Here is a 25,274-nt window from a genome sequence, read left to right as displayed (position 1 = left end):
CCCCATGAATCATCTAGTCCAATCCCCTTCAGTGCAGGAATCTCAGATAAAGCATCCATGGCAGATGGCCATCCAACCTCTGCTTAAAAACCTCCAAGGAAGGAGAGTAGTCCCCAAAAAATTCATGCAAATAATGGAAAATTTAAATTTAATAGATGTATGGAGATACAAGAACCCAGTCACAAAAGAATACACACACATATCGGCTCGCCACCACACGGCGAGCAGAATTGATGCTATTTGGATCTCAAAAGAATTATTAATTAAAACCCAGAAGATAGAAATAGGACCCCAAACCCTATCAGATCACAACCCAATGGTTTTAACATTAAGAGAGGAATTAACAGAAAAGAGATGGAGGCTAAATACCTTCCTTCTAAATAATACCCAAATAGTTCAGGAAGCAAAACAACATTTAAAAGATTATTTTGTGTGGAATAATAACGGGGAAGTTGACCCGCGAACCGTATGGGACGCGGGTAAAGCGGTAATGCGGGGGTATTTTATACAAAAAAATGCCAATTGGAGGAAAGCCAAAGAAGTTAAGAAAGAAATGTTAATACAAGAAATAAAGAAAAAGGAAAAAGTATTATATAAGAAATATTCAAAAAAGATAGAACAGGAATTGAGAATTTTAAGATTGGAATTTGAGAAAATGATAGATCAAGAAATTGAGCACCAAATACAACTTTGGAAATATAAAAATTTCCAGTGGGCCAACAAGCCTAGTAAATTATTAGCTTGGCAAATAAAAAAGAGAAAGAGCGAGAAAATAATAAGCAGAATTAAATCAGATGGGAAATATGTTAGTAAAACGGAAGAAATTATGGAGGTATTTCAAAAATTTTATGCAAAGTTATATCAGCAAGAAGCTACCCCCGGACAGGAAATTGAAAATTTCTTAAAACAATATCGAGTACCACAAATCTCAGCTGAAAAATTGACACAAATAAACAAAGAAATAACAACCCCTGAAATAATAGAAGTAATTAAATCTATGAAAAAAGGAAAGACACCAGGTCCTGACGGATTACCAGTAGAATACTACAAAGAACTACAAGAAATTATATTAGATCCTCTCAAAGAGTTAATGAATTTAATGCTAAAAAAAGGATTAATCCCCCAATCATGGACCGAAGCACAAATTATTTTGATCCCCAAATCGGAAACAGACACAGACTCCCCGGGAAATTACAGACCGATCTCACTATTGAATAGTGATTATAAAATCTTCACGAAAATATTGGCAAATAGATTGAGAATAACACTGGAAGATATTATACATAAAGACCAGGTAGGGTTTATCAAAGGAAGATTCGCTAGTGATAATATAAGAAATGTAATAAATATCCTGGAATGTCTGGAAAATCCCAGGGACAAAAAGGCAGCTCTACTCTCCATAGACGCAGAGAAGGCTTTTGACAGGGTTTCGTGGCCCTTTATGTTGAAAATATTAGCAAAGATGAAAATTGGGGATGAATTGGAAAACGCGATAAAGGCAATTTATAAAGTCCAGAGCGCTTATATTGTAATTAATGGAAGATCAACAAAGAAAATAAAGATAAATAGAGGCACTAGGCAAGGATGCCCTCTATCCCCTATTTTGTTTATAATTACGCTGGAAATATTGTTAAGAAACATAAGGGAGGACGAGAACATCAAAGGAATCATAATTGGCAAGAAAAAATTCAAAACTAAAGCCTTCGCGGACGATATAATTATAACAACAGAAGACCCTGTAAATTGCATCCCCAGAGCACTTGATAGAATAAAGGAATATGGAAAGGTAGCGGGCCTAAAAATAAATTATGAAAAAACCAAAATGCTTGTAAGAAATTTGGAAACAAACGAAAAAATAGAACTCCAGGAAAAATCGGGATTAAAAATTACTAAAAGAATAAAATATTTAGGGATACAAACAACAGTCAAAGGGATCGATCTGATACAAGAGAACTATGTCGAAATCTGGGAAAAAATTAAGAAAAATTTGGAGTCATGGAAGAGATTAAATCTGTCATTAATGGGCAGAATTTCCCTAGTAAAAATGAATGTAGTTTCCAAGATGGTATATTTATTTCAAAATTTGCCAATATTGGGGACGAGTAAAATTTTTAAAGATTGGAAAAGAGATATTACTAAATTTATATGGGATGGCAAGAAGCCGAGGGTAAAGTACAAGATCATGATTGACCACAGAGAAAGAGGAGGATATGGGTTGCCTGATTTGCAAATGTATCATGATGCAGCTGCTTTAATATGGTGCAAAAAATGGATGGAACTTAAAGATAGTGATTTGTTGGACCTAGAAGGTCAAGGGCTTGGTTTCGGATGGCATCATTACCTAATGAGGGAAAAAATAGAAAGAAAGAATGTTTTTATGTTAAATATAATTAGAAGATCTCTATACTCAATATGGTTAAAGTATAGAAAATTTTTTGAACCCAAGACACCTTGGTGGATTTCACCCCTTGAAATTGTAGCAGTACGTAGGACGAATATGGGAAATAATTGGCCGACATATAAATTATTATTAGAAGAAAAAGAGGGAATTTTAAAACTAAAAGAATATAATGAAATAAAACCCCATTTAAGTACCTGGCTACAACACTTCCAAATTAACCAAAGATTGCAAATAGATAAAAAAATTGGTTTTGAAAAAGAAGCATCTAAATTGGAAGAAATATTATTGGTAAGAAAGGATAAGTATATGAAAAATCTTTATCAAATAATATTAAAATGGAACACAGAAGAAGAATTAACTAAAGACTCCATGATTAAATGGAGTCAAGATCTAGGAAATCCAATTACAATGCAAAAGTGGGAAAAGTTATGGAAGGTTGACGCAAATTATACACCAAATTATGATTTAAAAGAAAATTTATTAAAAATGCAAAATAGATGGCATTTAACACCTGCCAGATTGGCTAAAATATATCCGGGCACTAGTAATATATGCTGGAAATGTAATATAGTAATCGGTACCCATATACATATGTGGTGGACGTGTAATAAAATCAAGGTGTTTTGGGAAATGATTTATAGAGAATTAAAGAAAGTCCTAAAATATTCATTTAAGAAATCGCCGGAATTGTTTTTGTTGGGAATGATACCAGATGACATCAGGGTACAAGACAGATGTTGTATAAGCTACACCACAGCAGCTGCAAGAATATTAATCGCGAAAAACTGGAAGTCAGCAACTGTCCCAGAATTAGAGGAATGGCAACAAAAGTTATATAATTATTATAAAATGGCATCAAAGTATGAACAAATTAAAGGGATTAAATCAGAAGAATCAAATAACAATTGGAAACCTTTTTTAAATTACATAAAAGGCAAAATCGAAAAACCAATTCTCATTTCAGATATCTAACAGCTCTACAATTAATTTAAAGATCTGGACAAATTATAGTTTTATTATATGCAATGAATGAAAATAATAGAAGTTATGGTATATATAATTGTAAATGTTGGTAATTTAGAAAAACGGTATGTAGAGATTATGTAGGAAATAATACAGGGAAAAACTCAACCACGGCTGAGAAGTCGTTGGGGATGGGAGGGAGGGTCTTTGGGGAGGAGGGAGGGAAGGGTTTGAACATATAAATAAGACATTTGTAACACATAGTTATAGGTGTATTTTATTTTTATTGATTTATTGTTGAAGTGTTTTAAAGTGATGTACAATTTGAACAAATTAAATAAAGGAAAAAAAAAGGAAGGAGAGTAGTCCACCACCTTTTGTGGGAGTCTGTTCCACTGCCAAACAGCTCTTACTGTCACTTAGTATTTCCGAATGTTTAGTGGGAATCTCCTTTTTGTAACTTGAAGCCATTAGTTCAAGTTGTACCTTCCAGAGCAGGAGAAAAGAAGCTTGCTCCATCTTCCATGTGGCATCCCTTGAGATATTGGAAGATGGCTCTCATATCTCTTTTCATTTTTACCAGGTTAAACATACCCAAATCCCTTAACCATTCCTCATAAGGCTTGGTTTCCAGAACTTTGATCATCTTGGTTGCCCTCCTTTGCACATGTTCCTGCTTAGAATGGTAAGCAAGAAGATGAAATATTTTAAGACCTGATATTGGTCTCCACAAAGTACACAGAGCATGTTAGAATCATAGAGTTGGAAGAGACCACAAGGGCCATCCAGTCCAACCCCCTGCCAAGCAGGAAACACCATCAAAGCATTCTTGACATATGCCTGTCAAGCCTCTGCTTAAAGACCTCCAAAGAAGGAGACTCCACCACACTCCTTGGCAGCAAATTCCACTGCCGAACAGCTCTTACTGTCAGGAAGTTCTTCCTAATGTTTAGGTGGAATCTTATTTCTTGTAGCTTGAATCCATTGCTCCGTGTCCGCTTCTCTGGAGCAGCAGAAAACAACCTTTCTCCCTTCTTCATATGACATCCTTTTATATATGGCTATCATGTCACCCCTTAACCTTCTCTTCTCCAGGCTAAACATACCCAGCTCCCTAAGCCGCCACTCATAAGGCATTGTTTCCAGGCCTTTGACCATTTTGGTTGCCGTCTTCTGGACACGTTCCAGCTTGTCAGTATCCTTCTTGAACTGTGGTGCCAAGAACTGGACACAGTACTCCAGGTGAGGTCTGACCAGAGCAGAATACAGTGGTACTATGTTAAGGTTGCTTCCATTGCCACTGTGTCATTTCTGATTGGTACTGTGAAATAAATTACTGAAGTGAAGGAACATTTTAGGAAAACTCAAGTAGAAAATCTAAGCTTGCCAAGTTGAATTGGCTTCTTTGTGAATTAAATTGTGACTGGGACAATGATTCATTTTTTTGAAAATAAAACCAAGTAGATGCTCCACTTTCCTGTTTTGTTTTTTGTTTAAAAAAAGATTGTGGTATTTATAGCCAGCTCTTCATTTAACATTTTCCATCCCAAAATAAAAATAAAAATAAAAATGAAACAAAAGTATACGAAAAAATGAAAAACAGGGTTCAGTAAACAACCAATTAAGTCCCCCCCATAAGGTACACAAGCAAAACCACAATGTCAAAAATTAAAATTCTCAATTGAACCAAACACAAGATATTTAAACAGATTAAGCAACCAATGGTCTTTGCAATAGTAGCCCATTCCCCAGCCCACCCGGCTTTGTCTCACACAAACAGAGGACCTCCACTCTGTGGCAACAGACTCTCACCTTGCAACTTTTGAGCAGTTTAACACCTTTTATCCCCATCTCCAACCTATCCAGACTCTCACCCTGAGTGTTATTGATAATTACCCAAAAGCATCTACAGCAAGAAACTTCCACACCTTGTCCCTCGAAGCTACTGAGCAAGAATTCTGCATCACACACACACACATATATTTTATATGAATATTTTATATGAGATATATACATTTGTTCACAAACGCACACACACACATGCATAGGCGTTGCCATTGGATGTAGTGTCATCTAGTGGCTAAATAATTTAACTGCACCAGTTGCTGAGATGAGGTAATCAAAGAAAGGCATGCTGGGAGACCCTCTTGCATTAGAAGACGCCAGTGAAGAAATTGGTGAAAACGGATAGCATTTTTATTATGCAGCTATTATCAAGTGCCGTACAGCTAGAGCAGAAACGAAAGCGGTCTCTCAACGATTTTCTTCAAAACTGCCAGCGGAGAATTTCGATGATGCAGATACCCTAGTGGTGTAAATATTTGGCAAATGTTCTTTCTATGTTTGATATTCCACAGGACAGATTTCTGAAATGTCTATAGTGGTTATTTGGAGCCCTCAACCCTGTATTTGGAAGCAATATGTCTAAAACACAAGGATCTCCATAATGCAGAATGAGACCGACAACTTTGAAGTCAACTTGGATTTCTTCAAGTCGATGTGCTTGTGCCAGGGCACAGAGGGAGCCTGCAAACTAACTATCAATCTTAATCCACTTCAGGCTCTGAGGAATACACATCCTATCGTCAGTTATGCTTGAAAAGTTCCCTCCGATTTCAATGGGACTTATTCATGAGTAACTAGCAACAGGATTGCAAGCTGAGTAATTGGATGACTAAATTGGATCAGACACTGTTATACTCTGGTATCGGATATTGCTCCCCTACATTGTTAATAACCATGGCATTCTGTTCCCATCCCACTCTGATCGCAATCTTTTCAACAGATTTAGCCATTTTAGCATTTGATAAAGTACTAAAATTGCAAAGATGATGCTAAAACAAAGGAAAGCTGGCAATTTTTTTGTGATGTGTCTTGGCTGCCCACTGTGGCCAGGTGTTTGCAGAAAGGAGAATGCAATAGCAGTGGGCGGATCCAGCACACCAGCACTGTAGATGTTTTCAATTTTTTCGTATTCATTTCCTTGGCAAGATAATAGCTCATTCAATCATGGGGTGGTCCCCTCTGTGACCACAATTTTCTCTCCTTGATCCTAGTTGGCTCTATTTCTTTTCTTTTGCCTTCTGCTGCCTCAACTTTTCATTTGCTTTTCTACTCAGTCTTTTCTCCTTTCTTAGATCACTGAGTTTGCAGCAAGTCAGGTGAGCTGTTTCTCTCCACCAGAAATTCAGAAATCGTGAGCTTTCAGATTCAATTAGATCTTCTTTCTTCTTTGGCGATCCCTCATAGCCGAGTAAGATTGTCTTCCATAAACATGGTTTTAACAATGAGTCCGTAAGTGACTGTGGAGGCCAATTCTGGATCCACACGTCCTTCCACAGTGGAGACATTGGTTTACAGGCAGGAGTTGATCACGGTGTGGATTTGCCAAGCGTGCCTTCCTCTTAGCACATTTCTCCCTTGTGTACTGAGTTCGAGCGTCTTCAAAGCCCATGACACCTTTGGTAACGGCTGTTCTCCAACTGGAGCGCTCACAGGCCAGTGTTTCCCAGTTGTCAGTGTTTATACTACTTTTTAAAGATTTTCCTTGAGACAGTCTTTAAGCCTCTTTTGTTGACAGTCTTTAAGCCTCTTTTGAAAGACGATCATCAGGCATCCGCACAACATGACCAGTCCAACAAAGTTGATGTTGAAGAATCATTGCTTCCACACTGGTGATCTTTGCTTCTTCCAGTACACTGATATTAGTTCGCCAGTCTTCCCAAGTGATGTTTAAAAATTTTCAGAGACACCATTGATGGAATCTTTTGAGGAGTTGGAAATGGTGTTTATAAGTGGTCCATGTTTCACAAGCTTATAGCAAGGTGGGTAGCACAATAGCTTTGTAAACAAGCATTTTGGTTTCCCTGCAAATGTCCCGGTCCTCAAACACTCTGCACTTCAATCGGGAGAAAGCCGCACTTGCAGAGCTCAGGCGATGCTGGATTTCGGCATCTATGTTGGCCCTTGTGGAAAGATAACTGCCTAGGTAGGAGAAGTGATTGACATTTCCCAAGTTGCACCATTGAGTTGGATTTGTGGTGCTGCAGAGGGGTTATTTTGTACTTGTTGGTGCAGCACTTTAGATCATGATTCTCATCACCTCTGATCATTGGTAAAGCAGGCTGTAGACTCCAACCCCTTAAAAGCCAGTATATCCACACCCCTGCTCTGCACCTTCCATGTATCATTCCCTCCAAATAAAATTAATTAAATTCAGCCACATGGAGGACCTACGGAGTTTATAACAGGAGTGAAGAATCACTAACTTTTATGAAAGGATGGTGGGTGTGATGGGTAGTCAGGAGTGAAAAAAACTTTTTTTGGCTCCATTGGCCAGATCCTTATTAGGATTAGTACTGCAGTCCAAATTTGATAGGTCTTTCACCTGTCAATCACATTGTGTCACATGATTGACAGCTGGGTTGATTGCATGGCGGTTCTGGTCAGTTGGGAGTTCACTGTCAAGTGGAGGTTAACTATCAATGAATGGAGGTTGAGTTTAGACATGTTGCAAGACAAGGACCTTGAGGAGGGAAGTGTGACCACAGAGAAAAACTGAACAGAATAGTTAACTCCCATTTATCTAGTACATTGTTAATACTGGTCTGGTAAAGATCGGAAGGGTGACTGAGTCGATGTAAGAGGCTTCCCTCTCAGAGTAAGGTGAAACTTTCCAAGACATGGAGGGGTGAGGGCAGGGAGGCAGCAGGATAGAGTAGAAGGAGCAAGATTGCCTGCTCACAAAGCAAAAGTAAATACATAAACAGCTTGGTGAGCTAAAAGCAGAAGATTGGAAAGGAGGTATTGAAGTATGCTGTAGCTGTTGCCTGTGAGCCACTTATAATAAGCATTGGGTACACAGAGGAGAAAGAACAATAATCTAATTTGACATACAATTTATGCTCTCTCTCATGGCTATAATGTGAAATAATAACCACAAATTCAGGAATGGTTTCAAGATAAGGCAGCTTACGAGAGGCACATTGAACTAATTTAACCCCAGCCCCAATGTCTGCTCGAGTATTTAAAACCCAAAAAAGTCTCCTTCCCCCAATTTCAAATCATAATCACTGTTCGATGTAGGGTTAACTCAAAGTGTGTGTGTGTGTGTGTGTGTGTGTGTGTGTGTGTTGTCCCTGAAGTATATTAGGTATTTCAGACCGACAGGGAGGAACTAAAGCTTTCATTTAAATGAAATTTCTCCGGAGAAGATTATTAAATCTACACCTCATAAATTCTTACAGGCATAATTCAGCAGCAAGAACTATGGAATGGTTAAGGCTAGACGGGCATTTGTGATGAATTCTGAACATTTCACCTGCCTAATCTTTTTTAGAGCAAGCTCTACAGACTAAACACGAGCAGCTAGGAGAGAGAGCAAGGAGCTGAATGCTTTTGCCAGAGTACCAGCTATGTTAGTCTCTCTCAGCAAAACCACAAAGGGTCTTGTTGCACCTGAAATGCTGACAAATTTATTATGTCAGTAGCTTTGGTGGACTACAGTGCAGTGATAAATGTGTTGCTCTTTAAGGTGCCACACTAATTTTAGGTGTTGGTGTTGTTTTTGTTTTTATTTTTTTAAAAAGTTTCATTAGAAAAATGTTGCGTCTCACCTTCCTCTGTAGGGGATAAAAGTTCAGATATACAGTCACACCTCGGTTTAAGTATGCTTCAATTTGAGTACTTTCAGTTTAAGTACTCCGCAGACCCGCCTGTAACGGATTAATCCACTTTCCATTACTTTCAATGGGAAAGTTCGCTTCAGGTTAAGTACGCTTCAGGTTAAGTACGGACTTCCGGAACCAATTACACTCATACCTCGGGTTAAGTATGCTTCAGATTGAGTACTCCACAGACCCGTCTGGAACGGATTAATCCACTTTCCATTACTTTCAATGGGAAAGTTCGCTTCAGGTTAAGTACGGACTTCCGGAACCAATTACACTCATACCTCGGGTTAAGTATGCTTCAGGTTGAGTACTCCACAGACCCGTCTGGAACGGATTAATCCACTTTCCATTACTTTCAATGGGAAAGTTCGCTTCAGGTTAAGTAAGCTTCAGGTTAAGTACAGACTTCCGGAACCAATTGTGTACTTAAACTGAGGTACCACTGTAGTGATGAGGAAGAACCTTGTAGTTTGTTTCTCTCTCTCTCTCTTATTCCTTTGTTTCTTTTCTTTGCTTCCTTGCTTATTTTATTGTATTGTGAAAACTTCAATAATTTCCCCCCAATAATTTTTCCCCAAAAAAGAAAAGAAAATGTTGTCCCTCCTCTGTTCCCTTTTATATATTGAACGTTGCCTTGAGAGGGCATGGTTCTAAAAGGCAGCCCAGACATCTCTAAAATGAGGAAGCAATAGAATATTCCTAACAGAAATGGGGATGGTGAAGATCTTTTGGTGCATCTAAGGTATTACTGCTGATTTCTGCTGGTGAAGAAGAAAGAAAGTAGGAGTGTTTTACCCCCTTTTCTTTGCTGTGCCAGGTCCAGGTTGGCACAGGAGAAGGGTTTGAAGTAAAGGCCTCTTGAAAAGGGGCAGAATTTGGTCTTTCAGAAGACTTGGGCAGGATAGTTGTGGCAGGAAATCTGCATTAACCTGACTGCATTAACCTTACCAGGGGTGGGTATTAAGGTGATGAATTTTTTACAATTTCATTTCCCTGTATCATAATTTGATGTGCTTTCATTAAAGATTAGATAAAATCTTACCTTCAAAGAGATTTGATGAAAAAACCTCACGCACAAAATGATTAAATAAATTTATTTAAAACCTCACGCACAAAATGATTAAATAAATTTATTTAAAACCTCACGCACAAAATGATTAAATAAATTTATTTATCAGTTTTTTGATCATTTTTGAAGTCACTGTAAGCAGATATAAAATTGAACCCAAGCTTTAGAGTCACATATATACAACATTATATAGGGTCATCAAACACACAAGGATGCTTTTTTTTTAAGCTGCAGTAACAGTATAGACGCCGCTAGAGGACGATGTTTTGCTACCTCTCATGTAGGTTCTTTTCCCAGCATGCCCAGCAGGGTCTGCTGGCTGAGTTTTGAGGTCCCAAAAAGGGGCTTTTACCTTGCGCAGGTGTGACATTTGTATACCCTAGGTTGCTAAGAACACTCCCCATTGTGCAATGTGGTGTTGTGTCCAAATTTGATACGAAATATATATATAGAATTGTTAATACAATTGTATGAAATGGTAAAACGGCATGCAAGAACATTAAAAACGGTTTGTGCGTAACCTTTTTAAATATTTCAATGGAACATACCTCATTTTAGTCATTAATAGGCAAAAATTCATCCATTTGTGCTACAAGAAATAATTTTTGAGGGGGGGGAATGGAAAAGTCATCACCCCAGGGGTGTCAAACTCAAATTCATCGGGGGCCGCATCAGCAGTTTGGTCACCCTCAAAGGGCCGGTTGTATCTGTAGGACTATGTGTCCACTCTTTATTATCATAAATTATTGTCACTGCATTCAATTATTACTGTTTTTTGTAATAATGTAAGTAATAACTAGCTCTGAAAGCAGAAACATAGTCAGAATAATGGCAAGTAGATATTCAAATGTACAATTATTGTACAATTTATTGAAAAATGATTTTTGGTAACTGCACTGGGTGGTGGAGGCTCGCTAGGGTTTCATGCAGGACCTTTGCAGAGCTACTAGTACCTGGAGATGCTGGGGTCCTTCTGCATGCAGAACAGATGTTCTGCCAGTGAGCCACCACACTTCACCAAAGGGACTGGCTGAGATTGACTCACTGGAGCTGCTCTCCTGGTTCCAGGGTTTAAGGGCCAGAAGTATAAAGCAGCATCCTATGTTTCTGAGGAGAGGGAGAGGGAGGGGAGGGGAGGGGAGGAAGGAAGGAAGGAAGAAAAGAGGGAGTGGGAGGGAGAGAGGAAGGAAGGAAAGAGGGGAGAGAAAGAAGAGTAGGAAATAAGGAAGGGAATAAAGAAGGAAAGAAAAAGAAAGGGAGAGAAGACGGAAAGGGAGAAAGAAGGAAGGAAGTAGAGGGAAAGAAAGAATAAGAATGAGGGAGAGGAAGAAAGATGGGAAGGACGGAAGGAAGGAAGGAAGGAAGGAAGGAAGGAAGGAAGGAAGGAAGAAAAGAGGGAGCAGGAGGGAGAGAGGAAGGAAAGAGGTGAGAGAAAGAAGAGTAGGAAAGAAGGAATAAAGAAGGAAAGAAAAAGAAAGAGGGAGAGAAGACAGAGATAAAGAAGGAAGAAAGGAGAGGGAAAGAAAGAATAAGAACGAGAGAGGAAGAAAGAAAGGGAAGGGGGGGTCGCCGCCTTGATTCAGCGCCAGAAAAGAGTGCGAAGGGCCCCCCCCCCGGCCCCAGCTGTTTGTCGGCGCTTTGTCAGCGCAGCGCTTCAGCAGCAAGGTCCCGCTGGCTGGGGCGCTCGGCGGGCCACATGATGAGGTCTGGCGGGCCGGATTTGGCCCCCGGGCCTTGTGTTTGACACCCATGCTAGTGGGTATGTGAAGTCTGCAGTGACTTTAACCCCCTTCCCCCTGAGTTTTTAAATATCAAACACACGTTAGGTACCTGGACAGAGGTTGGATTGCTGAGTTAGGCTCAAACCACAAGTCAGACTTGCTGGGTTCAGCCTTGGCCGAGTGTTTCTTTTGCTTTTCCTGTTAAATGGGATTTACTCTTAAGCAAGTTTGCATAGGACTGCAGCCTTAATGTTTCAGTGTTTATCTGGAGTATAAATAAATAATTTGGTTGCCCTTAAAAAGAATTGTAAAATGGCAAGAGGCTGCATAGAAAAAGGAGGAAAGAACTTTTCATTCAGAGAAGCTCCACACCGCCGCACAAAAAACCACCTACAGAATCCAACTAAGAATATCTTCCATTTGTATGAGATTCTAAGGGTGGCAGACCTTCCCCAGGTTCATTTTCTGAACTTTTGATTTGAGAAAGGGCGACATTCGGAAAGGTCAAGAGCTGAATTTGAAGTGACAGAGGAGGTCACGCAGAGTGGAAGGTAGTGAAGAGAAGGGAAAGGAAGGTGAGAATGTTGTGAGAGGCAGCCGGGAGAGCAATATAAGCAGGCAAGAGGAAGTTGAAAGTGAAGAGGGAGCACAACAAGGCAGGGGTAGATAAGACAACAGGTAGGTAGCTGGCAGTAGAAACAATGGGAAAGAAGGTGAGGTGAGAGAGAAAGTGGCAGCAGAGAAAGGATTAGAAAAGTAACAGAAGGTGGGAAATGATTAAAAAAATGAACTTTTAAAAATGTTGAAATATACATTTGTGGGGGGAAAACCCAGAATATAATAATAATAATAGTAATAATAATAATAATAATAATATCACTCTGGGCGGCTTCCAACAAATACCAAAATACATTAGAATATCACAGATTGAAAACTTCCCAAAACAGGGCTGCCTTTAGGTGTTTTCTAAATGTCAGGTAGTTGTTCATCTCCTTGACCTCCGATGGGAGGGCGTTCCACAGGGCGGGCGCCACTACCGAGAAGGCCCTCTGCCGGGTTCCCTGTAGCTTTGCTTCTCGCAGTTAAAAAAAACCCTCTTCCCTAAACAGGGCTGCCTTCAGATGTCTTTTAAAAGAAGCCTTCCTATTAGGAATTGTAGGCAGAGAAATACACAGGCAGGATAAAACATTATTTTTATATGCTTCAGCTGCAGCGAGAATATTACCAGCCCAACGATGGAAGCAGGAAGAGATACCATAGAAAGAAGGGTGGCAGATGAAATGAATGGACTATGCCGAATTGGCGAAATTGACTGGGAAAATTCGGCAGGACCAGAATTTCTGGAAAGACCAGAACAAATTTATGTTGTACTTGAAAGACAGCTGTAAACAACCGACATCACTAATAGGGTTATAAGAAGCTTTGTAGGCTTAAATAATCATTTATTACTAAATGCAATTCACAAATGGTTTATTTAAGATCATGCTCTAATAGTAATATTAATGATCTAATAGTAATATTAATAAGAATGCATATTAGAGATAAAGTTGGAAAACCATTAGTCGAGGAGGAGGGAAGTTCTAGGGTTATATAGCCAAATGTTTCTTTATTTTATTTATAAGATTGATGTCATGATGGAAAATATTTGGAAAAAACTAATAAAAAATTATTATATATATAATAAGAAAAGTGCCAGAAGGTGGCAAGACATCGGGAAGTCAGCAGGACATCTGTTAGACACCATGGATGAATTCTGGTACAAAACCACAAAACAAAATAGTGGTGATGACTTGCCATCAACCATAAAGTCAAGAAGAAGAAGAAGAGTTTGGATTTGATATCCCGCTTCATCACTACCCAAAGGAGTCTCAAAGCGGCTAACATTCTCCTTTCCCTTCCTCCTCCACAACTAACACTCTGTCAGGTGAGTGGGGCTGAGAGACTTCAAAGAAGTGTGAGTAGCCCAAGGTCACCCAGCAGCTGCATGTGGAGGAGCGGAGACACGAACCCGGTTCCCCAGATTACGAGTCTGCCGCTCTTAACCACTACACGGCGACTTAAAGTGTTCAAAACTATAACTATAAACATATAGTTGTATCGTGGGAAGCAAGGACAAGGGAAGCATGCCAATACCAAGCATGTCAAGTGTAAAATATGTGGTGAAATGGTAGCAAATGCAAGTTCGAAGCCACCAATCGGAGGCATTTTGTTTTTAAAAACAAAGCATGCCAGTTTTGGAAAGCTAACCACTTGATTTATTTATTTTCAAAGTATGCGCAACCAGTTTTTGAAGGGCAAGGAAACTTTGCTCCATTTTACGACATCTTCAGAAAACTTCGGCCAGTGTAGTGTCTCTGTTGGGCTAGGATTGGATGCTTGCTGGGTGACCTTCGGCCGCTCAGTCAGGCTTGACAATGTTGTTGAGGGGATTAAATGAGGAGGGGGAGAAACATCACCTTGAGCTTCTTGGAGGAAAGGTGGGATATAAATACAATAATAAAACAAAATAATATAAAATTACTGAGAGCCTCATTTCTTGTCTCATATCAAATTGCGAGAGAGAGAGACTATGCAACTAGAAAAAATTGCAAAAAAAATATATTGCAAAAATGAAAGAGAGAGACACACAGGGAGACTATGCAACTAGAGAAAAACTTCTATTATCTGCTGCCATTGAGATGTACATTGAAATGTTTAGTGAGGCGGCAGCTGCAAAACTGAAAATATACTCTTATAAAATGCCACAGTAAGATGAAAAATTGATCACCTTTCTGACAATTTAAGAACACAAGAAGTTTGGCATATATCACAAAATAAGCATTTGAGACCCCCGGATATAGGGCGGTATATAAATTCAATAAATAATAATAATAAAATTATTATTATTAAGCACTACAGTTTGATGAGTTAAGAGATGTGTCCAAATATGCTGTTCTTTTTGTATATGTGCAGCATGATAAGAGGAAGAAACTAAGGAAGAAATGTTATTCAGCAAAGAACTGCCAACAATTACTACAGCAAATAATAATTTCAAAACTTTGGACAGCTCCATGATAGAAAATGATCTAAAATGGAGTAACTATGTTGGTCTATTAGGGGACACGGGTGGCGCTGTGGGTTAAACCACCGAGCCTAGGGATTTCTGATCAGAAGGTTGGCGGTTCGAATCCCCGTGATGGGGTGAGCTCCCGTTGCTCAGTCCCAGCTCCTGCCAACCTAGCAGTTCGAAAGCACGTCAAAGTGCAAGTAGATAAATAGGTACTGCTCCAGTGGGAAGGTAAACGGCGTTTCCGTGTGCTGCTCTGGTTCGCCAGAAGCGGCTTTGTCATGCTGGCCACATGACCTGGAAGCTGTATGTGAGATGAGCGCACAACCCCAGAGTCTGTCACAACTGGACCTAATGGTCAGGGGTCCCTTGACCTTTACCTTATGTTGGTCTATTAGTGGATGGTATAGCTTCTATGGAAGGAAGGAAAAACAGACTGATCCCACTCACAAAGTTACTCCAAGTTCAACTTGGATTCGTTGCTTTCTCCACAGAGAAGTGCTAGCTTCCAAACATAGAAATGAAGTCTTGCACCATGGTGTTGAAAAATGCATGAAATTTGTTAATTTCATCAAAGCCAATGTTCTTAATTCAAGATGTTTTGAAGGCCTCTGCACAGAAATGGGTTCTGAAGAAAAAGCAAGAATTGCACACAGAAATGACATGAGTGTCACAAAGAAAATGTGCTGCCAAGCTTGTTAGAACATCTATACGAAGTGCTGGAGTTCTTGAGTGGCTGTTACAGTATGGTTGGCATACCTTGCAGATCTTTTCAGTTGCTCAAATGAATTAAATACTTCAGTGCAGGTAAGAAGTTTTTCCCCTTTTTTACTATGTAAAAACAAATAAATGCTGAAACTCAAGTTGAGATGTTTTTCTGAAAGTTTCATAGGTTGTCCAATTTCTTGAGGGACATCAAATAGCAAATTTTGCTTATGTCGAAAGAGAGGTTATGCAATAGGTTGAACATTTACTTGAATGATTCAGTGCCTATTTCCCCAAAGATTTATGTGAGGATCACAGGAGCCAGGTTCCGCCCAACTTTGGGGGTTCCCGGCACATGTGCGTGACATCACCCTCAATAGCAACAGCCTGAAAGCACCCTTATTTCCAAATGTCTTCAAGATCAGGCTACATATCTCATTGATTTCAAGTGAGGCTTGGCTAGTCCACATGTTCGGATTTCACCCTAATGTTGCTTTGCCCTGGGAGGAGGAAAGACACACAAAGAAGTAGGGCTGAGATTATACCATCTCTGGATATGGAATTTGTATACAACAGTCACATTATTCCTTTAACCCAGGCATCCCCAAACTGCGGCCCTCCAGATGTTTTGGCCTACAACTCCCATGATCCCTAGCTAACAGGACCAGTGGTCAGGGATGATGGGAATTGCAGTCCAAAACATCTGGAGGGCCGAAGTTTGGGAATGCCTGCTTTAACCTATACATGGAGCTGATTCAGTGAATGGGGTGTTTGGTGGCCAAGAAACCGTGGCAACTGAATTAAGTTAACCATCATGTTAAAGGATGATGTGGAAAGGGAGAACGAGAGAGTGCAATCTTCCTAATCCAGTTTCCAACGACTGTGTTGGTTGTACAAACCTATGAAAGTAAAAAGTATTAAGGCTTCATTTTCCTCTCCATTCATATTTCTAGGCATGAATCACTGTACAGTGGGGAAAGATCTCCCTTTTAAGAAATGTGCTTTTCTCTCACTTTTTTTGCAAGTCACTTCTTTGCAGATCAGAATTGGATTTTAAAGGGTCACTCACACCATCCCGTGCTCTATTAAATCAGTCGCAGTAGACACCGCCTGTGAATAATGCCTTTTTATGCCTGGAGTCACACAGTATTTATAATTGTGTTTCAAAATTATTGTGTTTTAATTTCATTAGATTTTATTTAAACCAGATTGATGCTTCAGGCAGCCGAATGACCATACAGCGGGGTTTATGTCGAACCATTTCCTGAGTTTCCCGCTGTAACCGGAGTGCCAATTGCCGAAGAGGAATAGAATAGAAAATGTCATCAGGAATGATTTGCTATTCACATTTAGTCAGAGTTTAGTTACAGAGCTTTGGGCCGAATACCAAATCACCATTTATAAGAACCTTCAGAAAAGAGCTTGAAAAGAAGAATCAGCCTTGAAGTGTTTCCTTGTAATTCCAGGAATGTCTTAATCCAATTTAAAATTAATTACCTCCAAGCCATATATCAGGATACCTTTGGCTCTTTAAACAGTGGCATTAATCAGACTAGCCACCCGATCTCCCTCTCTCTCTCTTTTTTTACACACTGCTTTGAAAATATTATCTAAAACTTGGACAACTTTCAAAGAGAGTTTCGCAGAACTTTCTTTGGGAACCAACTATTAAGTTCTGGGGCAGATAGATTTGTATAAATTCAGAACAGGAGACACAGGGCTATATTAAGACCTGCTGGATCTGCCCAAAGGTCTATCTAGTCCACAATAGCCTAGCAAGGTGATATACAGAGGAACCTTGGTTTTCGAACTGTGTACCTTTCCGAGCACAGTTCAAAGTGTTGGTGCTGACCTTTAAAGCCCTAAATGGCCTCAGTCCAGTATACCTGAAGGAGCGTCTCCACCCCCATCATTCTGCCCGGACACTGAGGTCCAGTACCGAGGACCTTCTGGCGGTTCCCTCGTTCTGGTCTTTCAAGAAATTCTGGTCCTGCTGAATTTTCCCAGTCAATTTTGCCAATTCGGCATAGTCCATTAATTTCATCTGCCACCCTTCTTTCTATGGTATCTCTTCCTGCTTCCATCGTTCGCCTAGTAATATTCTCGCCGCAGTTGAAGCATATAAAAATAATGTTTTATCCTGCCTGTGTATTTCTCTGCCTATAATTCCTAATAGGAAGGCTTCTTTTAAAAGACATCTGAAGGCAGCCCTGTTTAGGGAAAAGGTTTTTTTTTAACTGCAAGAAGCAAAGCTACAGGGAACCAGGCAGAGGGCCTTCTCGGTGGTGGCGCCCGCCCTGTGGAACGCCCTCCCATCAGATGTCAAAGAGAAAAACAGCTACCAGATTTTTAGAAGACATCTGAAGGCAGCCCTGTTTGGGGAGGCTTTTAATGTTTAATGGATTGTTTTATTTAGTTTTTCTGTTGGAAGCCGCCCAGACTGGCTGGGGAGACCCAGCCAGATGGGCGGGTATAAATAATAAATTATTATTATTATTATTATTATTATTATTATTATTATCCATTCTGGAAGACCGTTTGGCTTCCGAAAAGTTCCAAAACCGAGAATCAATGGGTGGGCTGCAAAGTCAATGGGAAAAAAAATTAAAAATACGACTCGGAAGCCGTTTAGCTTCCGAAAATCATAAAAAAAAACCTGGAGCAGTTACCTCTGGGTTTTCAGGATTCGGGAGCCAAAACATTCCAAAATGAAGCTGTTCAGGAACCTAGGTTTGACTGTATATGGTAAGCCTGCAAATGGGTCATGAGGTCAAGAGTGCTGTCCAGAGTCAGATTAACATATAAACTAAACAAGCTATAGCTTAGGGGCCCCCCGCCAAAAAAGTCACTATTAATATATTATTCTTAATTCTATTTCAGTTCAACAATTACTGTGATAAAATACATATTTTCAATGTGCAAATGGCTTTAGATACCTATTAGGTCCATAAATTACCATATAGCATATATTTGACACATAAAAACAGCAGTGGCGCTCGGCCCCCATGCTCTGTGCAAGGCTGGGACTGGAGACGACTGGGACTGGAGAGGTAAGAGCCCAAATGAAGCTTGAAGGACTGGGGGGGGGTCAACTCTGGGAAATGGGAGGGGGGCGCTGGAGGTATCTTCACACCAGGGCACCGGCTATGCTTAAGACGGCCCTGTGCTCGGTCCCTGCTCCTGCCAACCTAGCAGTTCGAAAGCACGTCAAACTGCAAGTAGATAAATAGGTACCACTCCAGTGGGAAGGTAAATGGTGATTCCGTGCGCTGCTCTGGTTCGCCAGAAGTGGCTTAGTCATGCTGGCCACATGACCCGGAAGCTGTCTGCAAACAAACGCCAGCTCCCTTGGCCAGTAAAAAAAGATGAGTGCCGCAACCCCAGAGTCGTTCACGACTGGACTTAACGGTCAGGGGTACCTTTACCTTTACTTAGGGACAAGTTAAACCCCATCCAGAGCCAGCCCAGCCATGACGTAGGTGAGGACACTGCTTCAGGTAGCTGAAGCCCTCCCACCCCAAACTGTATTCAATTCCTCCTGTATTAAAAATCCTTGAGTTATTTTTCAACAAGGCTCTTCCCTGCTGCCTGCTGCGAACTGTATTGTTTGCACTTTTCTTTTATGCCAAATTGTTAAAAGAGATTTGGCTGCAATCCTACCTACACACACTTACTGGGAGTGAGTTCCATTGAGCTCAGCGGGGGCTTTCTTCTGAGTAGATGTGTACAGTATAAGATTATGCAATCAGTTTTATAATAAAGTATTTAAAAAGTCTAATATGTTTAAAAGAGTCACCGACCCAATAGTTAACTTCTGATTAAACAAATCTATTATTTTCTTAATAAACCTATGGGGAAAAGTCCACAGGTACATGGGCTTGTTGGTTGCCTCAGCTCTAGGCCAGGGCAGTGAAGAAGCAAAGCATGGAAACATGCTGCAAAATGGAGTCTGAGCAGGAAGGTGCAGGGGATACCATGTCATGCCCTCAAACATTTCTCCAACGAAAATAGGAGTGTCCTGTTCCATCATCATTCTAACAATCTCTGGCAAGCAATCGGCTTCTTAAGCAGTAATGACTCCCTGTCAGTTTTATGCAAGTTTATTTACAAGAAAAGACACATTCAGAGCACAGCCTCCCTTGTGCTGTCATCAACAGCATAGCTGTCAAGTTCTCCATTTTTTAAAAGGGAAATTCCCTTATGCTGAATAGGCTTCCTCGGGAGAAAAGGGAAAACTTGACAGCTATGATCAACAAGCTGGAACGTGTCCAGAGGAGGGCAACCAAAATGGTCAAAGGCCTGGAAATGATGCCTTATGAGGAACGGCTTAGGGGAGCTGGGCATGTTTAGCCTGGAGAAGAGAAGGTTAAGGGGTGATATGATAGCCATGTTCAAATATGTAAAAGGATGTCATATAGAGGAGGGAGAAAGGTTGTTTTCTGCTGCTCCAGAGAAGCGGACACGGAACAATGGATTTAAACTACAAGAAAGAAGATTCCACCTAAACATTAGGAAGAACTTCCTGACAGTAGGAGCTGTTCGACAGTGGAATTTGGTGCCAAGGTGTATGGTGGAGTCTCCTTCTTTGGAGGTCTTTAAGCAGAGGCTTGACGGGCATATCTCAAGAATGCTTTGATGGTGTTTCCTGCTTGGCAGGGGGTTGGACTGGATGGCCCTTGTGGTCTCTTCTAACTCCATGATTCTATGATTCTATCATCTCTCCCCTAACAGGAAGAACAGCCAAATCCCACCTTTCTTCTCCTTCCTTTATGCAGCGGCGGAGTAAGCCGATTGGGTGCCTGGGGTGGTGTGCGTGCCCTGTGCCCAGGGGCGGGGCCAGCTGCCTGCAGGACAGAACGAGCCAGGACAGGATGCTCTGTGGGGCCTCCAAGAAGTCTGCCTGCCTCCTCCCACTCAGCTGCCCTACAGCTGAGTGTGAGGCGGTGAGCAGCACGGAGCCTGCGGGAGCCCTAGCCACAGTGTCACTCCCAGGAGAGACACGTGACTCAGGCACACTGCAGACCCCGTGGTAAGTGTCGCCCAGCATTTTGTCACGCCCCTCAGTGGTGACACCCAGGACGGACCACCCCCAACACCCCCTTCCTCCACCTCTGCCTTTACGTTGTTCTTGTGAGTTTCTCCTGCCTCCTAGTACGGGGACTGAATGGCTGGCCCATCTCCTCCTCACTCCCAGAAGACACAGTCGCAGACCCTGGCTCATCTGCTAGTTGCCTGGCAATGCTCGAACCGACTTCCAACTCTTCCTCTCCTTGGGAGCTAATAGCTTCTTCCCTGGGAATGAGGGGGCCTGGCTGTCTTCTCTAAACTCTGACACACAGCTCTCCTCTGCAGAATTGGTGCCTTGCTCACTTAGCTCAATTTCTGAGGCTCACTCTTCCGCTGCGCTCTGGGGGGGGGGGGCACGTTCCTGACAATCATCATCATCACCTTACTATTTATACCATGCTCATCTGACTGGGTTGCCCCAGCCACTCTGGGCAGTTTCCAACATATATAAAAACATAAAACATTTTAAAAACTTCCCTTCAGATGTCTTCTAAAGGTTGTATAGTTATTTATCTCCTTGGCTTGGTTGTTGTTGGGTTTGTTTGTTTTTCCCCATAAATCCATACCCTCCAACATTTCTCTGATGAAAATAGGGACATCCTAAGGGAAGCAGGGCACAATCCAAAATCGGGATAGCTTCATCGGGATAGCTTCTGTAAATACAGGAATGTCCATGGAAAATAGGGACACTTGGAGGGTCTGCAATGGGGGGAGGGCAGTTGACTGTAAAGAGAAAGTACAACCATTGAGGTAAATGTTGCAAAATGGAGTTAGGGGAGTTGAAGAGTTGCTGAGACAGTGTGGCTGGGGAAACCCAGCCAGATGGGCGGGGTATGAAGAATAAATTGTTGTTGTTGTTGTTATAACGAAGGACAAAGAGAAGGAGCTTGAAATACTTTTCAGTTCCTGTATGGTGCAGGCCTCCTTTGAGCTAACAAACACCCACAACCTAAGGAGAGCCATGTGGTTGGCTGCTGTGAGAACAAAATTATGGACTAGAAAGGTGTTTGGTCTGATCCATAAGGGCTCTCCTTAGGTTCTTAAGGGCTGCAAAGCAGGAGCCAGATAAGTCAGACCCACAATGAGAAGGAATCCACTGCGTAGTTTTCACCAACAACAGACCCTCCAAGTGCCCTTATTTTCCAGGGACAGTCCCAGATTTACAGAAGCTGTCCCAGTTTCTGATTTGTTCCCGGAATGTCCCTCTTTTCCTTAGGATGCCCCTAGTTTCATCAAAGAAATGCTGGAGGGTATGGAATAGGACATCTCCAGGGCTTTTTTTCTAGCCAGAACTTGGTGGAACGTAGTTCTGGCACTTCTCAGGTGGGCACTATTGCCATTATAAAAGAACAAGAAAGGCATTCACAGTGAGCTCCAGAACCTCTTTTTCTAGAAAAATAGCACTCTTTTCAATGGAGAATTGTTGGAAGGTATGCAAAAAATCTCATTGAAATGGAACGAGAGCTGCTCTCAACTGGGCAGTGTGAATATGGTCAGCACAATCTTTTGCTCTGAGTCTCCTGTTTTAATTGTTGTAATGTTTTTATAGGATCATTTCTGCATATTTTAATTAGGGCTGTTTACATTTTAATACATTTCTATACTTGTATACTGCCCGGAAGCCATTTTGGCATGAAACAGTATCTAAACAAATTAAAGCACAGTAAGCATGGTCAATGCTTCAACCAGCTATTTCTCACAAGACTTTTCTTTTGTTTTAGGGGGGGGGGTTGTTGAGCTAGTCCCTACAACTTGAGTTTCAATTTCTGTGTTTTATATTACTTCTGCCAAGTCCTGCCCTTTGGACGCTTGTCAAGGAATCGTATTAAAGAAAAGAAAGAGTGCATTTTGGAACTGAAAGTCACCTTCTGTTTTAGTGAGCACAAACTGCAGCTCTAATTTAGTTGGTGTTGCGGTCTAAGTGGTAAAGAAAGCATTTAAGCAACTGACAACTGGAAAGCACAAAGGCATTTGAGGGGACGGATTTGGAACGTTCTCTAGCCAAGAAAAGAGAACTGAAGCCCATACGTCTTCATTTAGAAACTGGACCTTGTATTAAATGCAATTAAAATTTCTTTTCTAGACTCCAAAGTAAAAGCATCACAAAGTGGCGCAGGCAAATGGCCCCAGTAATTCCTTTGCATGTAGGAAGCAGATAGTCTGGAAAAGTGATGTTCTTTATAATGGGATTGTACTTTATATAGTGGTACCTCTGGTTACAAACTTAATTCGTTCCGGAGGTCAGTTCTTAACCTGAAACCGTTCTTAACCTGAGGTACCACTTTAGCTAATGGGGTCTCCCGCTGCCGCTGCGCCGCCACATGATTTCTGTTCTCATCCTGAGGTAAAGTTCTTAACTTGAGATACTACTTCCGGGTTAGTGGAGTCTGTAACCCAAAGTGTTTGTAATCCGAGGTAATATAAACATTCAAACTACTGTCAACCAATTTATATCTGTAATTCTAAGCAGCCACACTATTGTGGGAATGTTCAGGGTGGCAGGAGATGATACATTGTTCATTAATATCCTTCCTAACTTGCGCTAGCAAGTTCCTTTACTTCACAGAGTTACATTCCCCTTTCTACATGGACAGCAAACAGCTGGTTGCAAGCTTGTGTGTGCCTCTCACTACTATACAATTCAGTCTGTCACAGATTGAATTGTATGTTCCTGGTAAGTTCCCTTGAATCCCTCTTAAAAGAATAAAGATGCCACAATCTTATTCAAAGTCAAAAAAAGAAGTTTACTCACATCAGTTCACAGTTGGGTTCCTGAAGGCACACTTAGTTGCAAATATGTACATGTGGATCTACCTCATATGGGGGAATAATCCCAGTGCTTCTGCTAGCTGACAGCTAGCAGAGCAGTCCTAGCTAGAAGCTGGTCAAACAAAGAAAGAGGTGAAAAAGAGGTATGTGTGCTGTGTGACTTGTCCTCTAGTTACCTTGCCAGGTTAGGTCATGCCCACCTTCTACCACATGCAAAAGGAAGGATGCAAAAGGAAGGAGGAATAGGAAGTTTCAACTGGCTGGACCAAACATCCCCTCGCATGTCTTCTCTAGCATTACAAGGAATGTTGTACTTGACTGCCTCTCATGGACTACATCCCACAACTATAAGTTAGGTAGATCAGTATCTTTATCCCTTTATTTCAGATGAGGAGCAGATGCAAAGAGATGAGAGCTTGGTTAAATGCACCTTTGGACTTTGGGGTAAATTTTGAACCAAGGATGTCCTGGTCCATATATCCATTTGTGTTAGGCAAACTCTTATTTATGCAAAGTGGCCTGACATCAGTGGACTGGAGGGACTTGGCTAGTTCCCTAAATGTTCCCAGTAAATGAGAGTATTAAAGTGTGTACCTTTTAGTCCAAGTTGTTTGTATACATTCATTTTTATCTCATGATATTTATCACTCTTAAGTGACAAATATGGTACTCTGTCTGAGAGCTTTTCCTTTGGTTTGTCTCCTATTCACCCCATCATTGCATGCAAATGCATGCAAATGCATGCAAATGCATGCAAATGCATTTTGTGTAGCCCTGCGTCGGTTTCGGCTTACGGTTGGAGCTGGGGAACAGGAAAGCAATAGCTAGTCCATTGGGTGAAGTTAAAACAAGTGGGTTGCTGGTGTTTGGTGCTTTACGTTTAATGTATCTCTTTGTGTTCTGAAGACAACACCACACAGGTTTTTTCCCCTGTGGCAATTAAGAGTTTCAAGTGTTCAAGTGAAGTACGAGGTGACCGGAAAGGCCACACTGTGCCTCTGTATTTTAGTTAGAAAGTATGGGGAGGGACTCAGTTGAAGAAACACTTCCCTCCTTAGAGAATGTGCCTGCTTACATGAAGTTGTGTTTTCGACCTTCTCTACACACATCATTTGGAGCCTTGCCTTTTCAAGAGAAACCAGGCCTTATAGCAAAAGATAGGCCGATGCTGGATATATGTATACATACAAAAGGGAAGAATTCTGCTCTGCTCTTTAAGATGGAAAATTACAACACTGCAAAGTGGCTTCCTGCTTGCTGGTTAGAGCAACTAGCCCCGACTGTTCCCTTATGAAAAATTTCACCGTGCTCACGCTTTCTCAGTCCTGTTTTGGCCAACAGTCCACTGGATTCTAGAAGGTCCTTGCACCTGGCCTGATCTTGTCTGCTAAGTTAAAAAAAACAGTTGCGGCTCTTAGAATGCTGGTGGAGACAAAGATGTAATCACATTTAATGAGAGAACAATAATGACCTACATGAGATTCCTCTAATGAATGGAATCTCCCATATATATATATATATATATATATATATATATATATATATATATATTCTCCTCTCTATGAATTCCCAGCTGTCTGGACCAGCCAGCTGGAAACAACAGCAGTTATATTAGTAGGACAACATGGAGCATTTCCGCAAGTTTTGCCGAGTGCTAATGATTGGAGCTATTATCTTTGTACCTGGATCATTAATCACAAAGCTGTTCAGTGTACGGACAGTGATGCTGCATGCTGCATAGCTTTCACTTTAGCCAACTACAAGTTTTCTTGCCCAATCGGATTTTGGCTCTAGCAGGAGCAGGGGGGAGGCAGCATCAAGCAAGCAAGGAAAGGTGATGGGTCTCAAAATCTCTTGAAGG

The sequence above is a fragment of the Zootoca vivipara genome, chromosome 9 (genome assembly GCF_965207765.1).
Source record: "Zootoca vivipara chromosome 9, rZooViv2.hap1.1, whole genome shotgun sequence".
Taxonomy (NCBI): domain Eukaryota; kingdom Metazoa; phylum Chordata; class Lepidosauria; order Squamata; family Lacertidae; genus Zootoca; species Zootoca vivipara.
The sequence above is the reverse complement of the archived record's forward strand: the minus strand, read 5'-3'. Positions refer to the sequence as shown.